The sequence below is a fragment of the Phaseolus vulgaris genome, chromosome 10 (genome assembly GCF_000499845.2).
Source record: "Phaseolus vulgaris cultivar G19833 chromosome 10, P. vulgaris v2.0, whole genome shotgun sequence".
Classification (NCBI taxonomy): domain Eukaryota; kingdom Viridiplantae; phylum Streptophyta; class Magnoliopsida; order Fabales; family Fabaceae; genus Phaseolus; species Phaseolus vulgaris.
The window spans coordinates 3,774,257-3,796,223 of NC_023750.2; the positions used below are offsets into that span (position 1 = coordinate 3,774,257).

General features: G+C 33.1%; 1 pseudogene; it reads left to right on the top strand.

The window, feature by feature from the left end:
* Window positions 1–2,502: 2,502 nt before the first annotated feature.
* LOC137818621 (disease resistance protein RUN1-like) lies at window positions 2,503–11,499 on the top strand (annotated as a pseudogene).
* Window positions 11,500–21,967: the final 10,468 nt, after the last annotated feature.

Here is a 21,967-nt window from a genome sequence, read left to right on the forward strand (position 1 = left end):
ACCCACCTGTCTTCCCAGAAAGAAATAGTCTTCCCGTTACCAACTTCCCACTTAAGGCAGTCTTCAAAACTCCTACCCCACTCTTCCAACCTCCAAAACTCCTTCAAGTCCCTCAACTAGAGAGATTCATAGTTGTTCATCTTATGTTCTTTCATAGATCTCCAACCTCCATGCTTAGACTCTAGAATCTCCTTCCATAAACCACCCTTAGTTGAACCAACTGCCAAATCCATTTTCCCAGCTAGGCCGTGTTAAGGACCTTAATATCAATAGTACCAAGTCCTCTAACATCACGATACTCACACACTTTTCCCCAAGAAGTCAAGCAATCTTCCTCCCATCAGACCTCAAACCCCAAAGGAAGTCCCTCTGAATTTTCACAATCTTCTTTAACACAACTGAATGTATTTTGAATAAGGGTAAGAAAAACAACGAAAAAAAAAATAACGCTAAACCCTAAAGGATCTAAAAATAAGGCTACCATTGTCTTTGCATGGAAAAAAATATATTTTCTCTACTTCTTATTTATATAAGCACAAAAGAGTTTGATAAGTTTAAACTATCATTCTTACGTGTCTTCAATTCAACTATAATAATCCATTTCAAATCAAACTTAAACTCAACAAAATTCAATCCTAACTATTTAAATTTATGTCATTTTGCACTTTTTCTAAATCCATATATCATATAAGTAAATGTGCAATTTCAATTTACAAATATAATAAATCACACACCAATAGATACACGTACGAACTTAAATCATTTCATAATATATATATATATATATATATATTAATTGGCAAAAAAAACAAATGAAATAGTATGAGGTATTTCAGGGATACCAAACCCTTATACAGAGAACTGACTAAGATACTCATCTTCAAACAACCTGGCAACAATTGGATAACCAACAAGACACACTCAAAAGATTGTACATACCTATCTCCTAGATACTTTGACTGACTTCATACAAGTCAAGGGCTCAAGACACCAATCTGAATACGAAAAATTTACACCATGCGCTTTAGACAAAACCCATGACCAAGCCTTCATTTATGCCATGGTAAAAATTTCGAAATGATTTAACCTTCCACCTCTGAAGATCCTCATATTCCTGTGATACCACAATTCTCCTACAACAGCTATCCACACACCTCCCCATATCTGATTAACACTTTCCTTAACCCCATTCAACCTAAAACCTTCATAATGTTTCTTTGGCTCCTTATGATTCGTCACTGCCATCCCTATCCACTCGTAGCACTTAGCCCACATGAGCCAGACAACTTTTCAAGTACAAAAAAGATGGGACGTGGTTTCCTCCTCCTCCTGCACAGACAACACGTAATAGTAGTCATACCTATCCCCCTTCTAACCAAGTTTGCTTTAGACGTTATTTTGTCTTCCAGAACCTTCCAAGTTGTGAGATGTGAAGACGGGTTTGCCTTCATTCTTCAGGACTCCCCAAACATCTCACTATCCTGCCCCTGAACTCTTTGTTTGAGGATATTGTATGCGGACTTGACCGTGAACGTTGTTGTCTCTTTACCTTTCCAAACCCAAGAATCTTCCTTATCCATCACAAACCTCTTTTCCCCCATCACTTGCATCAGTTGTTGTTCTTGTTCCTGTTCCACTCAAAAATATTCCTCCTCCATTTGATCTTCAAAGTCCACTCTAAATTCTGTGTCCTCTCCCCCGCCTATCGAATAGTCGAAACCTTATTTGAACAGATAGAGAAGAGTCTTGGGAAAGTGTCTTTGAGATTCGAGTTGCCAGTCTATCTGTCCTCCCATAGCCTTATCTCCTTCCCATTCCCCACCTCCCAGGAAAAGGTATCCTCAAAATTTCCTTTCCACTCTTCAGAAGACCAAACCTCCTTCAAATCCCTCCACCAAAGAGAATGAGTGTTACTTTTCCTTTGGCTCCTAGGATCCCTCCATCCTCCGTATTTTGAGTCCAGAACTTCTTTCCACAAACCCTTCTTTTCACTACCTAAACGCCATATCCATTTTCCCAACAAGGTAACGTTGAATCGCCTCAAGTCGATCATTATGAGTCCTCCTTCCTCTTTTGACTCATACACCTTCTTCCACGATATATAGATGTGTATATATATATATATATATATATATATATATTCATTTATTGTTTTAGTATTCATACCTAGAAATTATATGCTTACTCTTCCCACAAGTAACATTTTTATGATTTGTTCTTATGAAGTGACCTTCTATAAATATTCCGCCAGAAAATTGAAATTGCCATGCAAATCAGTTCCAAATTTTCTGGTGATTATTTAATCCGTAATTGTAAACGAAGATGATTTCTGGAAGTGCAAAGCAAAAGAGAAAAAAATCATGTTCTAACTGTTAAAAATGATAGTAGATTTACGTCGTTATTTCGCATTTTGTTGCATTGTTTAGTTAACAAAAGTATTTGACAACTCAGAACAAAAAGCTAAAGCAACTAAGCTATTATATATATTATATAACCTAATACAAATTGAAATACATTAATGATAGAAGCATACCGATAGTTGCAGCGTGTATTCTAAGCTCCGAATGAAGTCAACGGCGTCTTCATCTAGCTACACCCACTGGATCCATGACGTGTTCTTGAATTTCAGAGGAGACGACACGCGCGAGACTATCGTGTCACATCTCTACGCCGCACTCTCGAATGCGGGGATCAACACTTTCATCGACGATAACATTTTGAAGGGAACGGTGTTGGGGGCAGAACTGGTGCGAACCATACAAGGCTCTCAGATATCCATCATCGTTTTCTCCGAAAACTATGCTTCTTCTAATTGGTGTCTTAACGAACTGGTAGAAATCATGGAGTCTCGCATAGCTTACGGCCAGAAGGCGGTGCCCTTGTTTTACCATGTTGATCCGTCGCATGTTCGTAATCAGGAGGGTGGTTTTGGACAACAGTTGGAAGCACTTGCACAAAATTGTTTACCTCAAGGGTTGAACGATGAGGTGTTAATGATATGGAAAAATTCACTCTGGGAGGCTGCAAATCTTGCTGGTTGGCATGCAGTGAATTTCAGGTATATCTAATCTATGTTGTCTACTTATTTTGGATCTCTTCCAACCATTTAATGGCATTTTGACAAATTTTATGTAAACACTTAGAAAAAAAATTGGGTAAATTGAAAATGATCTTTTTAGAGAAAAATTATGTAAATTAAATTATGTTTAGCTTATGAAAGAGTTCATTTTATTTTTTATGTGTTTATTGAGAGAATTTTCTAAAATGATAGTTTTCTTTGCTTAGTTTTTTTTATTCATTCGAGATTTTACATTCTTTAAGTCAAAATATTCAATTTAGGTATGTTTTTATCTCTTTTCTATTTATATTATTAAAGAAATAATAATTATCAAATTATACGTTATTATTGTATGTAATATTGTAAGGGCAATTAATTTAATAATTATAGAATCTCATGATTAGTGGATCCCTACCTAATGTAATTTGGAGAGAGAAAGTCTTCCTACACTATATATATTTCTTATGCATGAAAATACATGAAGTGATGTAAATATACACATAAAAGAATAAAAATTTCTTCTTTCTTCTTATCATTCTTACCATCTTCTTACATACCTTTTCTTATATGATATCAGAGCACCGATCTTGGTGCTCTGACAGCCACTCCATTTTTATCCGCTAAATAAGAGATAATGTCTGGCAAAAAGGCAGATAGAAACCTCGTACAAGGTTTCACCGCCGAGCAAATTCAGCAATTGGCAAAGACTATTTACTCACCCAACAATAATGGTAAAAGTGACATGTTTGTTAGCGCTGCAAGTCTGCTTGTCCATAACTCGTCTATTAATTCTGCTTTTACGAAATCATGGATTTTGGATAGCGGAGCAACCAATCATTTTACATCTGATTCACAATTTTTCACACACACTTCATCATCATTTATTCCAAATGTTAATCTGCTCATAGGCTCAACTGCGCTCATCTCATTGACGGGCAGAATTAAATTCAATGACAATATCACTCTCAAAATGTTCTTTCCTTCTTTTAATTTAAATCTCATGTCCGTTAGTAAGATAACCAGTTCACTAAATTGTTGTGTCGTTTTTACTCCACGTGGTTGCGTTTTGCAGGACTTGGCTACGGGGAGGATGATTGGCTCGGGTAAACAACACGCAGGCTTATACTACATGTCCCCTCTTCCAAACCAAACCTAGCATCTCTTAGAATCATTCATTACTTTTACACAAAAACAATTTCAGGCATGTATTAAAACCATCCGCGTTGACAACGAATTGAAATTTATTTCTACACGTAATTTTTTTCTCAAAAAAGGTATTGAATGTCAACGCACTTGTGTTTACACTCCTCAACAAAAATGGAGTAGTAGAAGACATACATAGACACATTTTAAACATAGCACGAGCCCTCATATTTCAGTCCCATTTACCATTAGAATTTTGGGGAATGTGTTTTAACTGCCACATATATCATTAATCATTTGCTATAAATCACCTTTTGAGATGCTATATAATCGTCCGCCTTCACTTTCTCACTTAAAAACTTTTGGTTGTCTCTGTTATGCAACTGTTGTTTCACCTAAGCAAAAATTTGATCCGTGCGCTCGGCAGCTATGTAGCACAGACACTGACTCGGATACTGATACGACACGAACACGGACACTGATACGACACGGACACGAAGATACCTATAATATCTAAAATGTAGGAAACGGAGACACGAATCTATATATTATATAATTATGAATTATAAAAATTGACAATAAAGATTTATGTGCACAAGTATGTTCTAGATTATTTTTGGAACAGAAAGATGTTTTTCATGACTGGTTCAAAAGGATTTGTTTCTTATTTTTATAATCATAATAAAAATTTATACAATAAGTTTGAGTTTTTAGAAAATTAATGTATTTTTCCTTTTTAAAATTGTGTTAGAACCGTACTAAAATTGTCAGAAATCCAACAAATACTTTTTGAATTGGACACTTCACGAATACGTGTCCTACAAGTGTCATACGAGTGTTAGTGTCCGATATGAGTATCTGACACCGACACGCCATTTAAGATAAGTGTTTGAGCTTCATAGCTCGACAGTGCATTTTCATTGGTTATCCTCTCAATCAAAAAGCATACAAATTATTTGATATAGATGCAGGCACTTTTTTTATAAGTCAAGATGTCATCTTCCATAAAAGTGTTTTCCCATTCTGCCAATAGTCACAGACGCAATCCTCACTTCCATTACAAGGTATTTTGCCCACTATTGACATTGAGTTACCCATTGCTATCCAACATTCACTTGATCAACCTTCTTCTCTTACGAATCACAATGCACCTGAACCTCCATCAAACCAACCTTCTTCTCTTACTCATCACAATGCACCTGAACCTCCATCAAACCAACCTTCTTCTCCTACTCGTCATAATGCACCTGAACATCCAGCAGACCAACCTTCTTCTCCCACGCCAAGAAGTCTAGCACCCATCACCAAACCTTCTCCAACCGACCTTCTTGTTCGACGATTCAGTCGCATATCAACCCCACTTTCCTGGCTTCAAGACTACGTAACGGGATCCCAATCCAATCATTAGACCACTGCCCAAGACCGGACGAATGGAACCAAGTATCCTATGCATCATTTTCTTTCTAATTCACGATTTTCTTCTACACATAGTGCATATCTTGCTAACATCATAGCCACCAAAGAACCTCACACTTATGCTCAAGCTATCCTTGATCCAAATTGGCAAAAAGCAATGGACGAAAAGCTTTCCGCCTTGCAGCTAAATCAAACGTGGACCTTGACACCGTTGCCCGCTGGGCAGAAACCCATCAGATGCAAATGGGTCTATAAAATAAAGTACAACTCAGATGATAGCATCGACAGATATAAGGCGCGCCTTGTTGCAAAGGGTACACTAAGGTGTCGACTATTCTGAAACTTTTTGACCAACAGCAAAATTAACAACTTTGAGGTATCTCCTCACGAAATTGGTTCACTCACCAGCTAGATGTGCAAAATGTCTTCTTACATGGCACATTGCATGAAATTATTTACATGGACTTGCCACCCGGACATCATCGACAGGGGAGAACTTTGTATGTTGAGTCAACAAATCTCTTTATGGTCTCAAACAGGCATCCCGGACATGGTTTTCAACATTTTCTCATGTGATTAAATCTGTAGGATTTCAACTGTCCAAGACAGACTATTCTCTATTCACAAGACAGAATAACTCATCATTTACAACCCCTTTTGATTTATGTGGAGATATTCTTTTGATAGGAAATGATTTGACAAAAATTCAGACTGTCTATTACAATAATTTCGCATTAAAGATTTTGGAGACTTAAAATATTTTCTAAGGACTGAATTTTCCCGTTCCAAAGCTGGTATTTACATGTCACAAAGAAAATATGCGTTTGATATTTTGTAGGAAGTGCTCGTCCAGACACATTTCCAAAGGAGTAATACCTAAAACTCACACCAGACGATGAGGAGTTATTAAAGGATCCAGTCAAATAGTGACTCGTGGGACGAATGATATACCTCACTGTTACTCGGCCTGACATAGCATTTTCGGTTCAGACCCTAAGTCAATATATACAGGCTCCACGGAAACCTCATTGTGATGTCGCAATTCGAATCATAAAGTGTATCAAAGGATTATCGGGACCAGGATTGCTATTGCCATCCGAGAACAATCTGACATTGACAACTTATTGCGACTCAGACTAGGGAGATTGTCAGAAAACTCGGAGATCAACATCTGGATATTGTATTTTTCTTGGTTCTTCTATTATCTCATGGAAGTCAAAAAAAAATAGACAAACGTATCAAGATCATTAGCGGAAGCAAAATACCGCGCGATGGCCAATACTTGTTTTGAAATAGTTTTGGTGGCGATACCTGTTGCAGGATTTAAAGGTGTCATATAACTTGTAGCTCAACTTGAGGGGAGTATTGAGGAAATGGTAATTATCAAATTATACGCAATTATTGTATGCAATATTGTACGATATTATACCTAATTATATGCAATTAATTTAATAATTATAGAATATCATGATTAGGTGATCCTTCCTAATTAGATTGTAATTTAGAAAAAAAATGTCTCTTATACATGAAGTGATATACACATAAGAGAATTTCTTTCTTCTTATCATCTTCTTACATACATTTTTCTTATAGATACAATTGAATAGATCTAAACAATCCTTAGTGTCATCAGGAAATAATTTAGTTAATTAAAAAAAATTGAAAAGATTAAAATATACCAAATTGACAATTAGCCAAAAAAAATATAGCTATTCTGAAATTCAGTCACTAAAATCGCAGCAAGAAAGAAAAGCATGAACACCAGTATCGCATTTGTATAAAGAAGACTAAATTGCAATTTAGCTTAATATTATATTATCTTTTCCTAGTTTATGCTTATTCTGGTATGCTTATAACTATTGAAGGAGTGAAGGTGAACTAGTGAATCAAATTGTTGAGGACATTATGGAAAAACTTGACTACGACTTATTGTCAATTCCTGAATTCCCAGTTGGATTAGAATGGCGAGCGCAAGAATTGATTGAGTTCATCAATGGTCGATCAGAAACAAGTTCTCTGTTGGGGATCTGGGGAATGGGTGGATCGGGTAAAACAACCTTGGCCAAAGTAATCTACAATCAAATTGGCAAGGGATTCACCCGTAGAAATTTCATTGAAACGAATAACAGAGGATGTATTGATTTGCAAGAAAAACTTCTTTCAGATGTCCTAAAAACAAGGGTCAAGATACATAGCATTGCAATGGGAATAAGTTTGATTGAGAACAGACTTTATGGAGAAAAGGTTCTGATTGTGCTTGATGATGTGACCGAGTTTAAACAGTTGAAAGCCCTATTTGGAAATCGCAAATGGTTTGGTGAAGGAAGTGTGATAATTATTTCAACCAGAGATGTACGCCTACTAAAACTACTCAAAGTTGATTATGTTTATACAATGGAGGAAATGGACGAAAATGAGTCTCTTGAGCTTTTTAGTTGGCATGCTTTTGGAAAAGCCAAACCAAGTGAAGACTTCAATGAACTTGCAAGAAATGTAGTTGCTTATTGTGGAGGGCTACCACTAGCTCTTGAAGTCCTTGGCTCATATTTGATTGAGAGGACAAAGAAAGAGTGGGAAAGTGTGTTGTCGAAACTGGAAACAATTCCAGATGATCGAGTTCAACGGATATTAAGAATAAGCTTTGAGGGTTTACGCAATGACATGGAAAAGGATATATTTCTTGATGTATGTTGTTTCTTTATTGGTAAAGACAGAGGCTATGTGACAGAGATACTAAATGGCTGTGGACTATGTGCTGATATTGGAATAACAATTCTCATAGAACGTAGCCTCATAAAAGTTGAAAGGAATAACAAACTTGGAATGCATCCCTTGCTACGAGAATTGGGAAGAGAGATAATCCGTGAAAGTTCAAGAAAGGAACCTGGGAAGCGCAGTCGATTGTGGCTTAATGAGGATGCAGTGAAAGTATTGACAGAGAATACTGTGAGTAATACTTCTTATATATAGTTTTGGAAACTTGGTAGTGTTTGACTTTTCATGTATCACTTTCTGAATGAGCTTACAATAAATATTTCTAAATTTACTTTTCTTTGCTCTTATCATCACAGGGAACAGAAGCTGTTGAGGGTTTGGCCCTGACACTGCATTTGACCAGCAGAGATTGCTTTGAAGCTTATGCTTTTAAGGGAATGAAGAGATTGAGATTACTGCAACTTGACCATGTAAAACTATCCGGAGACTATGGGTATCTTTCTAAGCATCTGAGATGGGTCTGTTGGCATGGGTTTCCATCAAAATACATACCCAACAATTTTAGTCTGAAAGATGTGATTGCGATTGATTTAAGGCACAGTAATATTAGAATTGTATGGAAACAACCCCAGGTATAAACCACAAGGTTAATTCTAATCGTAATTTTCCACTAAGTGTTTGTTTGATTTTTCATTTTCTTCTCTAGTTTTATATCTTGTGTAGGTGTTAGGGTGGCTTAAAATGATCAATCTTAGTCACTCCAAGTACTTGATAGAAACCCCTGACTTTTCAAAACTACCAAATCTTGAAAAGCTCGTTCTCAAAGATTGTCCAAGTTTGTGTAAGGTACACCAATCCATTGGAGATCTCCATAATCTTCTATTGATAAATTTGAAGGACTGTATAAGCCTGAGCAATCTCCCAATAGAGATATACAAGTTGAAATCTGTGAGAACTCTCATCCTATCTGGTTGTTCGAAGATTGACAAATTGGAAGAAGATATAGCACAGATGGAATCCCTGACAACTCTACTTGCTGATAATACTGCTGTGAAACAAGTCCCCTTTTCAATAGTAAGCTCGAAAAGCATTGGATATATATCCTTATGCGGATTTAAAGGACTGGCACGAAATTTTTTTCCTTCTATCATCCAGTCTTGGATGTCACCAACAATGAATCCTCTCCTTTATATTAGTCTGTTTTCTGGCACATCATGTTCTCTGGTTTCCATGAATACACAAAATAATACTTTGGGTGAGCTTGTACCAATGCTTAGAAGGCTTCCAGATCTTCGAAGTGTTTTGGTGCAATGTGAGACAGAGTTTCAACTGTCTAAACATGTTAAAACAATTATGGTTGAAGATGTTGTAAATTTTACAGAATTAGGAATTTCAAGGCATCACTTGAGGTCTTCTTTGATTGGAGTTGGAAGTTACAAAGAATTCTTCGATATTCTCAGCAATAGGATATCTGAGGTTAATTCCTTCTCTAGTTTTTACCTTTCTCTACTTTACCTTCACTGTTTATTTTAGCTACTAATTAAGAGAACTTGAAATAATCTTTATGATGTGTCTAAAAGAAAATTCAATAACCACATTCTAATTTAAAAGTATCATGTTAAGCTGCAGCAATTTAATTTCCACTTTCTTCCACCCACACTTGTTTCGTGTTTGTTAGATTCCCATTGAACATAAAAAGAAAAGTTGAAAGATCTTTGAGACATAAACAGAAATGCATTTAAATTCATATTGATCTGCTGTTGATAGATATACAGAACAAAACTATTATCCAAATTTATTTGAATTAGTTATCATTGCTGTGCTTCAATTTATGCAATAAGTGGTCAAAGATTCGATCTCCTGGCTTGTGTGTATAGGAAAATATTTGTTAAAAGATGCTAGTCTGATAAATGAATATCTTTCATTATTTCAAAAACTTAGTCCTGATTTTGTGATGACAAAACGGAAGTTTGGGGAAGGAGATGTAGTTTAGGTTCTTATAACTTAGAACTCTATAAAATTCTTATAAAAAGAAAACTTAATTTTCTTTCTAAATTGGCGTATTCATGTTTTACAAATATGTGTCACTCTAGACAATCATAATAAGTCTCTCTAAATTCCACACTAATACCTAAGTAGTCTTTAAAGTCCACTAAGAATCTTTAATATCTAATAGTAAGTAACTCCTACTAATCTAGCCTTAAATTCTCAGTATATGGGTCATTATTTTACATTATGAGAACAAAAATGGTTCAGCTTTCTCTTGTGGTTTTTAATATTCCTATACGACAATTCAACCTCTTAATTAAAAATATAATAAAAATTACAAAGAAAAAATGCAAAATTTTATTGACACTCTTCAAAGCATAACAGTTTGCCTCCCCTAAGTTATACAATTCACTTTTATTTTATTAAAAATGCTCATTTTGTAATTTTAGAATGATAAAAAAATTATTGTAGGGGTGAGGAGTCCATTGCACAAATGACTAAGCTTGTTTTCTCATGTTGCAGGGATTGACAACCAATGAGGCTTGTGAAGTTTTACTTCCAGGTGACAATGATCCTTATTGGTTGGCCCATACAGGTGAGGGACATTCAGTGTATTTCACTGTGCCTGAGGACTGCAGCATGAAGGGAATGGCTTTTTGTATTGTTTATTTATCAAACCCCGAAATCATGGCAACCGAATGTCTTACTAGTATCTTAATAGCTAATTACACAAAGCGCACCCTGCAGATACACAAGCAAGCCACAGTGATTTCCTTTAATGATGAAGATTGGCAGGAGATAATATCACATTTGGGAGGTGGAGACAATGTGGAGATTTCTGTGACTTCTGGTCATCACTTGGTGGTCAAGAAAACAGCTGTCTATCTATTGTATGATGAATGAATCTATTGAGATGGAAATGGAGCTTTCTCCTGAGCCAAAGAAAAAGCAAAAGAAAAATGTCTCGCAAAATTTATAAAGAAAATTGGAATGAGTAAGATTCAGGAAGAGTAGAGGTTTTAACCATTTTTTACTTTTTTCTTAGAGAGGAGGAAAAGTCCTGTTACATAAATGTTCTTGTAGCCATACGCATAATTAAGACTCTTGTTTCCCATTTTCCCCATGTTCTGTCTCTGACCTTCCTTGACCTTAAATACGTCATGGTTAATTTGGTTCAAGATTGAAAGATTTTGAATTTCTAGAGGCAGAGAATTTTGTACCCAAGTAGGCAGAGAATTTTGCCTACATGCTGAACGTACAAGAAAAATGGTTCAAAATAGTTGGCAGTTACTGCTAATCACATTCTGAGATCAGCTCCTGATGCCTAGTATGATAACAGTTAAAGTGTTGTCTTTGGCTGAAACTGGAGTGAATAGTGGAAACAGTTCTAATTCGCCTTTTTTATTGTGACAATAAGAGTTCCTACACGTCTATAGTGGATTACCCTTCTTGTTTATTGTTTTTTTTTTTCTCAAATGCTTGTTAGCATTGCCAGACACGTCCAATATCTTTTAAGTTTTATGATTGGAATTTGAATAATTTTCTAATAAAAGATTAAGACACCCACCAAAACAATTTTTAGATTTGTCTTTATTATGAATTTGAACTTACTACCTCTTGTTAAGATAACATCACTAGATTAATTATCACATCCAAAATATTTTTAAAAAATATAAAATATTTTAGTGAGTTAAAGAAAAAAAATTTACATTAATATTAATATTAACATCAACTCCTAAATGAAGTAGTATTATATTAATGATGTAGTATTATATTAATGTATTAGAATAATAATAATAATAATAATAATAATAATAAAATATTAATACCAATAACAATAATATATTAATAATGTTATTAATATTACTAATAGTTTTATGAAAATTATTAATATTGTTATTATAATTATTTTATTATTAATAATAATATTATTATTATTAACAATAATAATAATAAATATTAATATTAATAATATTAATATTTTTATTAATATTAATATTACTTAAATTATAATTATTAATATTAATATTCTTTATATTATTATTATTATTAAATTGAATAAAGTCATAAAATGTTGTGACAAAAAGTGTAATTATTTTATTAATAATTGTTTTTATTAATAGTATTTTTATTAATTTATTAATGATAATATTAGTACTTTTATTACTATTGTTAATATTGTAACTAATATTAATAATATTTTTAATATTTTATTAATATTTTTAATAATTTATTAATATTATTGAGATCACCTTTTTGAATCTCTTCGTGAATGTTTGGAGTGATTCATCTTTCTCTTGACAGAAGTTAACTAATGCAGTGTAGGTCAGGTGATGGGGTTGGCTTGTCACGAATTAGGTCTCAAACTTGGTTGTCTACGTGTTGAAACAATCAATTGATAACACTCGCAAGAGAGAGTGCCCCACCCTTCAAAAGATTTGGATAATACTTACTCATCATATAACATTATTTTGTGGTACAAATTCATTTGCGTCATATAAACGTCGATGAGTTCGTCGGGGTTAGCGATTTCGTTGTACCTATATATGATTAATCTCTTTCCGCTTGAGGCTAGTTGAACTTCCACTTTACTATCAACAAAGGAGGTTGTCGCAGACTCCTCCAACTTTTCCAAAGGTATGGGCTAAAGTGTTCAGCCCGAACTCGACCTTATGACTGTCGACCTATAGTGGTTTACGGGAAAAGCACAGGGAGTACTTTGGGATGGGGGTACCCTGGTCTGATTTGTTCTCGGGGTGCTTGTGTCCCCTCAGCCAGCTTCCTTTTTATTACTTCACTCTTGTCTAAGAGCTTGGTTTTCTTCCTTGTTCCACCATTTCATCTTTGTCATCTCACTCTGAAGAGCCAAAAGTAGAGTCACGTGATCAATCTCAACTACTATTGAATTTGTTGTTCTTTGTCCGCTAGTCATGTTTCTTGTAGATACCATAAAGTCTTCGACATCCTTCTCGATCCTATGTAAATTGTTCATGTATGGACCGGAAACTCAGGGATCATGTTCACCTACGTCTTCTCGTCTCTTCTTCGAATAGGTTTTGATAGTCGACACGCATGGGAGGTACTGCAAAAGATCATCAAATGCTCAAGTAAGGATTCCATGATTGTAGAAAATAAATGTTATTAAATGCGTTTTTGACTTGGATATGGTCAACCTATTTATAATGTCGAGTTGGGTTAATGAGATGTGGCATCTAATTAACACAAATATTGTGGAAAAGTCTTGTATTGATCTGACGTATAATACTTAATTGTGTTAAATTGATGATTAAGTCAAAAAGTACTTTCAAGAAATCGAGATATACTCGATCACATAACCAGAACGTCCTTAACATTGATGTAAACTGACACATCTCTAGAACATCCTTAACATTGATGTAGACCAACACATATGTAAAATTTACTTCTTTTATGTTTTGTTAACACTTTGAATCATTTAACTGTTAGTTTAAACATGAATAAACGTAAATTGAACACATACAATTATAATCACAAATAGATCTTATCATATCATGATTCTCACACAATCATACAATCAAGAAGGAATAGACACTTACCTTGATCCATGAGTGATCCTAATTGAGCAATTACTTTATTTTCTTTATCCCAATCTATCTCTTAGCAATTCCGTACTTGTCACACACTTTCGTGATGGTTAACAGTGAGACAACTATTATTTGCAGAGACAGAACCCTATAGCCTTTAGTTTCCAATCTCCATCATATGTAGGTTTTCATTAGGTATATCATCAGATATATATTTCTCATGTTAACCAATGGGCCCTTTATTCTATTATTATTATTAAATCATATTTGGGCCCAAAGCCCAAACTCTAAGTCATGTGAGTCACTTTATAGAAATTAATTTACATAATTTCTTACATTCTCCCACTTGACTCATATGAGTTATAATACTTTCATGATTTAATAATGACATAAATGCGCATTTAAAAGGCCTTACATAAATTGGTTCTATCATTAATCATAATCAAGGATACAGAAATAATAAGAGTCATGGCGGTTATATGTCATTTCAATCGACACATTTCCTTCCATGTACTACTATATCATCCTTTCTCCTTAATATGACTTTATAGTGAGAAATTCATAATAGGTTCAAACATAATGTCATTGTCATCAATAACATAATTTGTTTTCCACAACATAATAACATAATTTGCATGCATATACATAAAGTAGAAAACAACATAAATTTCAGAAACTTTATTTATCAATGAGCTCAAAGTGTCAAATAAGCATTAATAACAACATTCATAATTCACTAGTAACATAATGCCCATATTTACAACATGACCAGTAAATGTTTTGGGCGGTAACCCTTTTGTTAAAGGGTCAGCAATCATAAGATCAGTGTTAATACGTTCTATTGACACTTTATGTTTCTGAACTTCTTCTTTAACAGTAAAGTATTTCAATTCCATATGTTTAGCACCTTTGGAATACTTGTCATTTTTAGAAAAGAAGACTGCTGCGGAGTTATCATAATAAATTTTCAGCGGCTTGGCAATACTGTCAACAATTCCAAGTCCTGAAATAAAATTCTGCAACCAATTAGCCTGAACTGTGGCCTCAAAGCATGCCACAAATTCAGCTTCCATAGTGGACGCAGTAATGACTGACTGCTTCGCACTTTTCCATGAAATCGCTCCTCTGGCTAAAAGATACACATAACCAAAAGTAGACTTTCGTGTATCCACACAGCCAGCAAAATCTGAATCTGTATATCCAATCACGTCAAGATGATTAGATCTTTTATAAGTAAGCATGTGATCCTTCGTTCCTTGCAAGTATCTTAAAACTTTCTTTGCAGCTTTCCAATGATCCAATCCTGGATTACCCTGGTATCTTCCAAGCATATCAACTGCAAAACTAATATCTGGTCGTGTACAAGTTTGAGCATACATTAAACTCTCATCAATAGATGCATAAGGTATATTCTCCATTTCTTTCCATTCCAAGTCATTCTTTGGACATTGCATGAGACTAAATTTGTTTCCTTTCTGTATTGGAACAGAAGATGTCGAACATTTATCCATTCAGAATCTCTCTAAAACTTTATTAATATATGATTTCTGAGACAAACCTAACAATCCTTGTGATCTGTCACGGAATATTTCAATTCCTATCACATAGTATGCCTCACCCATATCTTTCATCTCAAATTTATTAGAGAGAAACTTCTTAGTCTCACTTAATAGACCAAGATCATTAGTTGCCATGAGAGTCACATATAGTCTTAAAGACCCATTTACACCCGACTCTCTTGCATCCTTCTGGCAATTCTATAAGGCCCCATATATCATTCTATGTCATTGATTTAAGCTCATATTTCATAGCATCTAACCACTTATCATAATTATCATCATTGATGGCGTCTGAAAATGAAACTGGATCATTATCAATACTTAAGTCATTTTCTGACTCTTGTAGATAAACCACATAATCATTCGAAACAACAGACTTTCTTTCTCTTTGAGATCTTCTTAATATTATTTCTTGTGGTTGTTCTACTACAGGTTCATTGTTTTCTTCATGATCATTAATTTGTTGTTCTTCTTCATTGTTGAGTGACTCAACTACATTAGGAACAACAATACTTGAAGTAAAGGTACTTGTACTCTAACTTCCTTAATCTCCACATTTTGCAAAGTATTACTCCCACTGGTTTCACCATTTTCAATGAACCGTGCATTTCCAGATTCAACAATTCTTGTGTTATGGGTAGGACAGTAAAACATATACCCTTTTGACTTTGCTGGATAACCAATGAAATATCCACTGATTGTTCTTGCATCCAATTTCTTCTCTTGCGGATTGTATATTCTGACTTCTGCCTGACATCCCCAAACATGCAAGTGTCTCAAACTAGGTTTCCTTCCTGTCCATAATTCAAAAGGTGTCTTTTGAACTGCCTTACTAGGAACCCTGTTCAACAGATGCTTGACAGTTTTTAAAGCATACATCCACAATGAAACGGGTGTCCCAAAAGTTTGTGCCACAAGAAAGCAGAACAATAATTCACTAAACTACATTTAGTGTCAACATTATGATGCAAGGTCATAAGAGTTTTAGCATATAGATTATCGAGATTCAATTTATATAATTCATCATAAAGAGTACCAAACCCTATCAAACAGGTACGTTGATATAAACTGAAACATTCCCAAATATAAAAGAGTATCCGGCATCATTAAGTTTAGACAATAAAACTAAATTCCTAGATATCCTAGGTACATAAAAAAGCATCCATCAAGTCTAAATAAAATCCAATGTCGAGGATTAAACGATAAGTCCCGACTGCTTCCATTGGAACCTTCTCTCTTTTCCCCATGAAGACAAACTTTTCATTTGGCTTTATGGTTCGGGTTAAAAGGAATCCTTGCATCATGTTAGAAACATGAGTTGTGCATCCAGAATCAATCCACCAAGAATTATGTCAAACTTCAGTTAAGTTTGATTCAAAACATACATAATAAGCATTATGCTTACCCTTCTTTTCGAACCAAGCCTTACGTTTCAGACAATCCTTTTGGAAATGTCCAGATTTCTTGCATAAATGACATTTGCCATTCTTCTTCTGGAGCTTAGTAGAGGACTCATTTATCTTCAGTGGTCCTTTACCCTTTCCATGTTTCTTGAAGACCTTCTTTCCAGCTCCCTGATTGTTCACATAATGTATAGAGTGGTTTCCTCGATTTTTCAATCTAGTCTCTTCCTGAACTAACATGTTATAGTTCTCATCCACTGCCATTCCAATAGACTTAAGTCTTGCCGCAATATTAGTCATTTCAATGACATGTTCGTGCATAGTACGAGAACCATCAAATTCCATGGTGGTTAATGTACTCATTAATGTCCCAACAAGAGACTTATCAGTAGTTTGGGAGCGCTCTTCCACAAATTCATAAATTCTTTTGCACTATCAGTTTTGGGAAGAGCCGACTTAATATTACTTGTTATGCTCATTCGCATAAAGATACAGGAACATATACTTGACCACACATGCTTAACATTAATACTTTGAGTCATAAACTAAACATACAATACAGATTCAGAAAACATTATATGTATACTAATGTTCTCCTTTGGGAGATTCATTAATACACAAAACATAATGATGCTAATAGTATTAACTTTATTTGGTAAGATATATGCATTAACTAGAAACACTTGTTATCTTTGGATATACAAGCAAAACTAATAACACATACTCACTACCAACAATCATATCCATTAATTATAAGGACAACTAATCAACCTTTGGGTGATCCATAATGCCCTATAATAATGAATTTCCATTTACCCATATATATAAATAATTTAGCATCCATTGTATAGGTAATTGGAATAAAATTTATCAGTAATCTGGAATTAAATAAAACTTAAAGATTTGATCACTTTGGTGATTAACAAATCTATCATACAAATAATTCCAGAAATTATATCATTAATTGAAATAAAAATTCATCCATAATTTGGAATTAAATAAAACTTAAAGATTTGATCACTTAGGTGATTACAAATCTATCATACAAATAATTCCATAAATAATATCATTATATGAAATAAAATTTCATCCATAATTTGAAATTAAATAAAACTTAAAGATTTGATCACTTTGGTGATTACAAATCCATCATACAAGTAATTCCAAAATTTCAATTTAAAATTAAATACATAAAGCGGAAATATAATTTTTCATTCCTCACTTTCAATCAATTAATTAAACTTTAATTTAATGTAAATTAAATTACATTATGACATAATAAAATTTCATTAAAACTTTAATTAAACTTTAATTTAATGCAAATAAAATTACATTAAAACATAATAAAATTTCATTAAATTTTAATTTAATGCAAATAAAATTACATTAAAACATAATAAAATTTCATTAAAACTTTAATTAAGCATTAATTTAATTCAAATAAAAGTACATTGTAACATAACAAAATTTCTTTAAAATTACATTACAAATATAATAAAATAAAATAAAAATAAAAAATTCATACATGATACTATTTTATTTTCCCGTAACACAAATGCAACCAAATTAGTTGATACTATTCACAATAATAGGTGCATCCAAAAGGATAGGTGCATCCAAAAGGGACGTAAGGTGCAGGGAAGAATATAACAAACACTTAAAATAAATTTTGATGAATAATGGGTCATTCCATACGGGTCAACTATTATTGTGAATTCAATAGGTGCAGGAACGAATTCACATGTGCAGTTTCATCCCTTACCTAGGCACCAAACGGTAGTTGATGTAAACCTTAATACATAAACCCTAATTTTAAAATTAGGGTTTTTCAATTGGGATTATTTTAAAATTAGGGCTCTTTGATTTTGATGGTTTAGGACAATTAGGGATCTATTATAGAGGAATGAAAACCTTAATCTATAAATCCTAATTTTAAAATTAGAGTTCTTAAATTGAGAATATTTTAAAATTAGGGTTCTTTGATTTTAGAGAAGCATTAATGGAGAATCACAACATGAGCAACGAGGCTCTGATACCACATGTAAGTTTAAACATGAACACATTCAATTATGTTCACAAATAGATCTTATCATATCATGATTCTCACACAATCATACAATCAAGAAGGAATAGACACTTACCTTGATCCATGAGTGATCCTAATTGAGCAATTACTTTATCTCTTTTATCTCAATCTATCTCTTAGCAATTCCGTACTTGTCACACACTTTCGTGATGGTTAACACTGAGACAACTATTATTTGCAGAGACAGAACCCTATAGCCTTTAGTTCCCAATCTCCATCAGATGTAGGTTTTCATTAGGTATATCATCATATATATATTTCTCATGTTAACCAATGGGCTCTTTATTCTATTATTATTATTAAATCATATTTGGACCCAAAGCAACTCTAAGTCATGTGAGTCACTTTATAGAAATTAATTTACATAATTTCTTACATTAATATCTCTAAAATAGTCTCTAAAATTGAAATCACTCCAGCAACAACAACCCATCAACCAATAACTAACCAACAAACTAAATCGAATATAGACATACTAAAGGATCAAGACACCAATCTGAAAACAAGAAGCAAGCTAATGGAACTTTAGAAGTGACCCAAGACCAAGTCTTCAGTTGAGACAAAAAGAAAATTTAAGAGTGATCCACCACACCGCCTTTGAAGATGACCTTATTCTTATGGCACCAAATCTCCCTCACCACCACCATCCACACACTTTCCAAAACTAAATTAACAGATTCAGATGCATTATAAATATTGAACTATAGGAGATGTGAGTAAAAACTTGGGGAGCAACCGACACCAACCTTAACCATGCAAAGCAAAGATTCCAAACAAGCCAAGAAAATCTACACCCAAAAAACAAGTGGTTAGTAGACTCCTCTTTTATCCCAAAAAAAAACAACAAAAAATACTATCAACCACAATTCCGCGTCTAGCCAAATTAACTTTAGAAGCAATCTTGTTTTCCAACACCCTCCAAGCTATAACGTGGGTCGAGGGTAAAGCCTTAATCCTCCAAAAGAATTTGAACCTACGTGATCTTTCCTCTTCCATCTCTCCCCTAGTTTGATTTGTTCTCGAGGGTGCCTGTGTCCCCTTGGCCAACTTCCTTTTTATTTCTTCATTCTCTTGTATAAGAGCTTGGTTTTCTTCTTTGTTCCACGATTTCATCTCTGTCATCTCCCTCTAAAGGGCCAAAAATAGGGTCACGCAATCATTCTCAACTACTATTGAATTTGTTATTCTTTGCTCGCTAGTCATGTGTCTTGTAGTTACCATAAAGTCTTCTACGCCCTTCTCAGTCCCAGGATATGCGTCAATCGTTCTTGTATGGACCGGAAAGGTCTCATCTCAGGGATCATGTTCACCTACGTCTTCTCGATCTCTTCTTTGAACAGGTTTCGATAGTCAACACGCATGGGAGATACCTACAAAAGATCATCAAACACTCAAATCAGTATTTAATATGCAGTGATTGTAAAAAATAAATGTTATTAAATACGTTCTTGACTTGAATATGTTGAACTTATTTATAGAATCAAATCAATGAGATGTGAAATCTAATTAACACAAATATCCCAACAAAATCTTGTATTAATCTAACATAAATACTTGATTAAATATGTTAAACTGATAATTAGATAAAAATATTTTTAAGAAACCGTGATATACTCGATCACATAATCCTCGAGTGACACATCTCTGACATGTAATTCTTTTATTTTTTGTTAACACTTTCAATCCTTTATATTATTCGATTATTCATTACATTTAATCGTTTTTAAACTTAAATTCAGTTTACTTTTATGTTTATTTATTTTTTTAAAATTTTGTTTTCATTAATTCACCTGTAATTATATATCGTAATCCTTGTACATTTACTTTTAATATCTTCTACATTGCTCTAAATATATGTGGTTTACAATTATTATTTTTCAATTAATCTTTACTATTTCTAACCATTCTTCCTGTTTTTTCGGCTGAATTTTCATTTTCGAATTCTAACATTTTTTATCATAAAATTTTAAAATAAAAAAATAGTTAAATTTTACTTACATCTTTTTAAATCCAAATGCTGAATTTCTAATAATCTTAAATATAAATTTTGACTCGTATACTAATGAATTAATTACTTCCTTTAAATTTATAAAAAAAAATTAACTACAAATCAATTTTTTTTTAAAAAAAATTGTAATATATTATAAGCCTAAAAATGAATCGTTGATTTTTGGTTAAAATATATTATAACCGAAAACAGTAACTAAGAATTTTCCATTTTCTTCCGGGAATTTCATTTTTTATGTAAATTAATTCTACACAGTATTGTCTCAAAAAGTTGAAATTAAAAGTTAAAGTGCTTGAACCTTTTAGCTTCAAGTTAAATAGCACATAATAAAGATTAAAAAAGTGGTTTTCATAGCACGTTTTATGTTCTTTAATATTTTTATTCAATAGAATAAAAAAGTAACAAGGATTTAGAAAGACAGGTGGCTAGGATCTTTGTGATTTGTGAGTTGGCCCAAATTTCTTATTCTTATAAACCTGCATTTTCCTACTAGCTTTATATCCAAACTTAAAAACAACCATAAACATACTCATCCATCATCATCCACATGCTATATTCATTCCCAAAAAAGATAACCCTACTTCTCAAATCCTTCCTTGTGTTCAACATTTATCCATAAAATACATATAACTTTACCTTGCAAATTTCATAATTTATAAAAATAAATACATTCAAATATCTTACTTTAAATTATTTTAACTTTTAAATATTTATTTTGGATGATATAATTTTAAATAAAATATTTAATCATTAAAATATTATTTATATATTAGATATTAATAATTAAAAAATATTAATATTAATGACATTAATATTGACAAAATAATTTTAATTAATTTTTGTCAAAATTATCTTTAGTTAAATTTGATTATAACTATTTAATTAATTGGAGTTATTTTTATGGTATTGTTGGTTGAGGTGTTCTTACGCTGAATTTATAACCATTGCCAAAATAATATTGATGTAAATGGTAAAAAGATAATTGTAATCGACATGCAAAAGGTCAGGATTAACGTAAAAAAAAAGT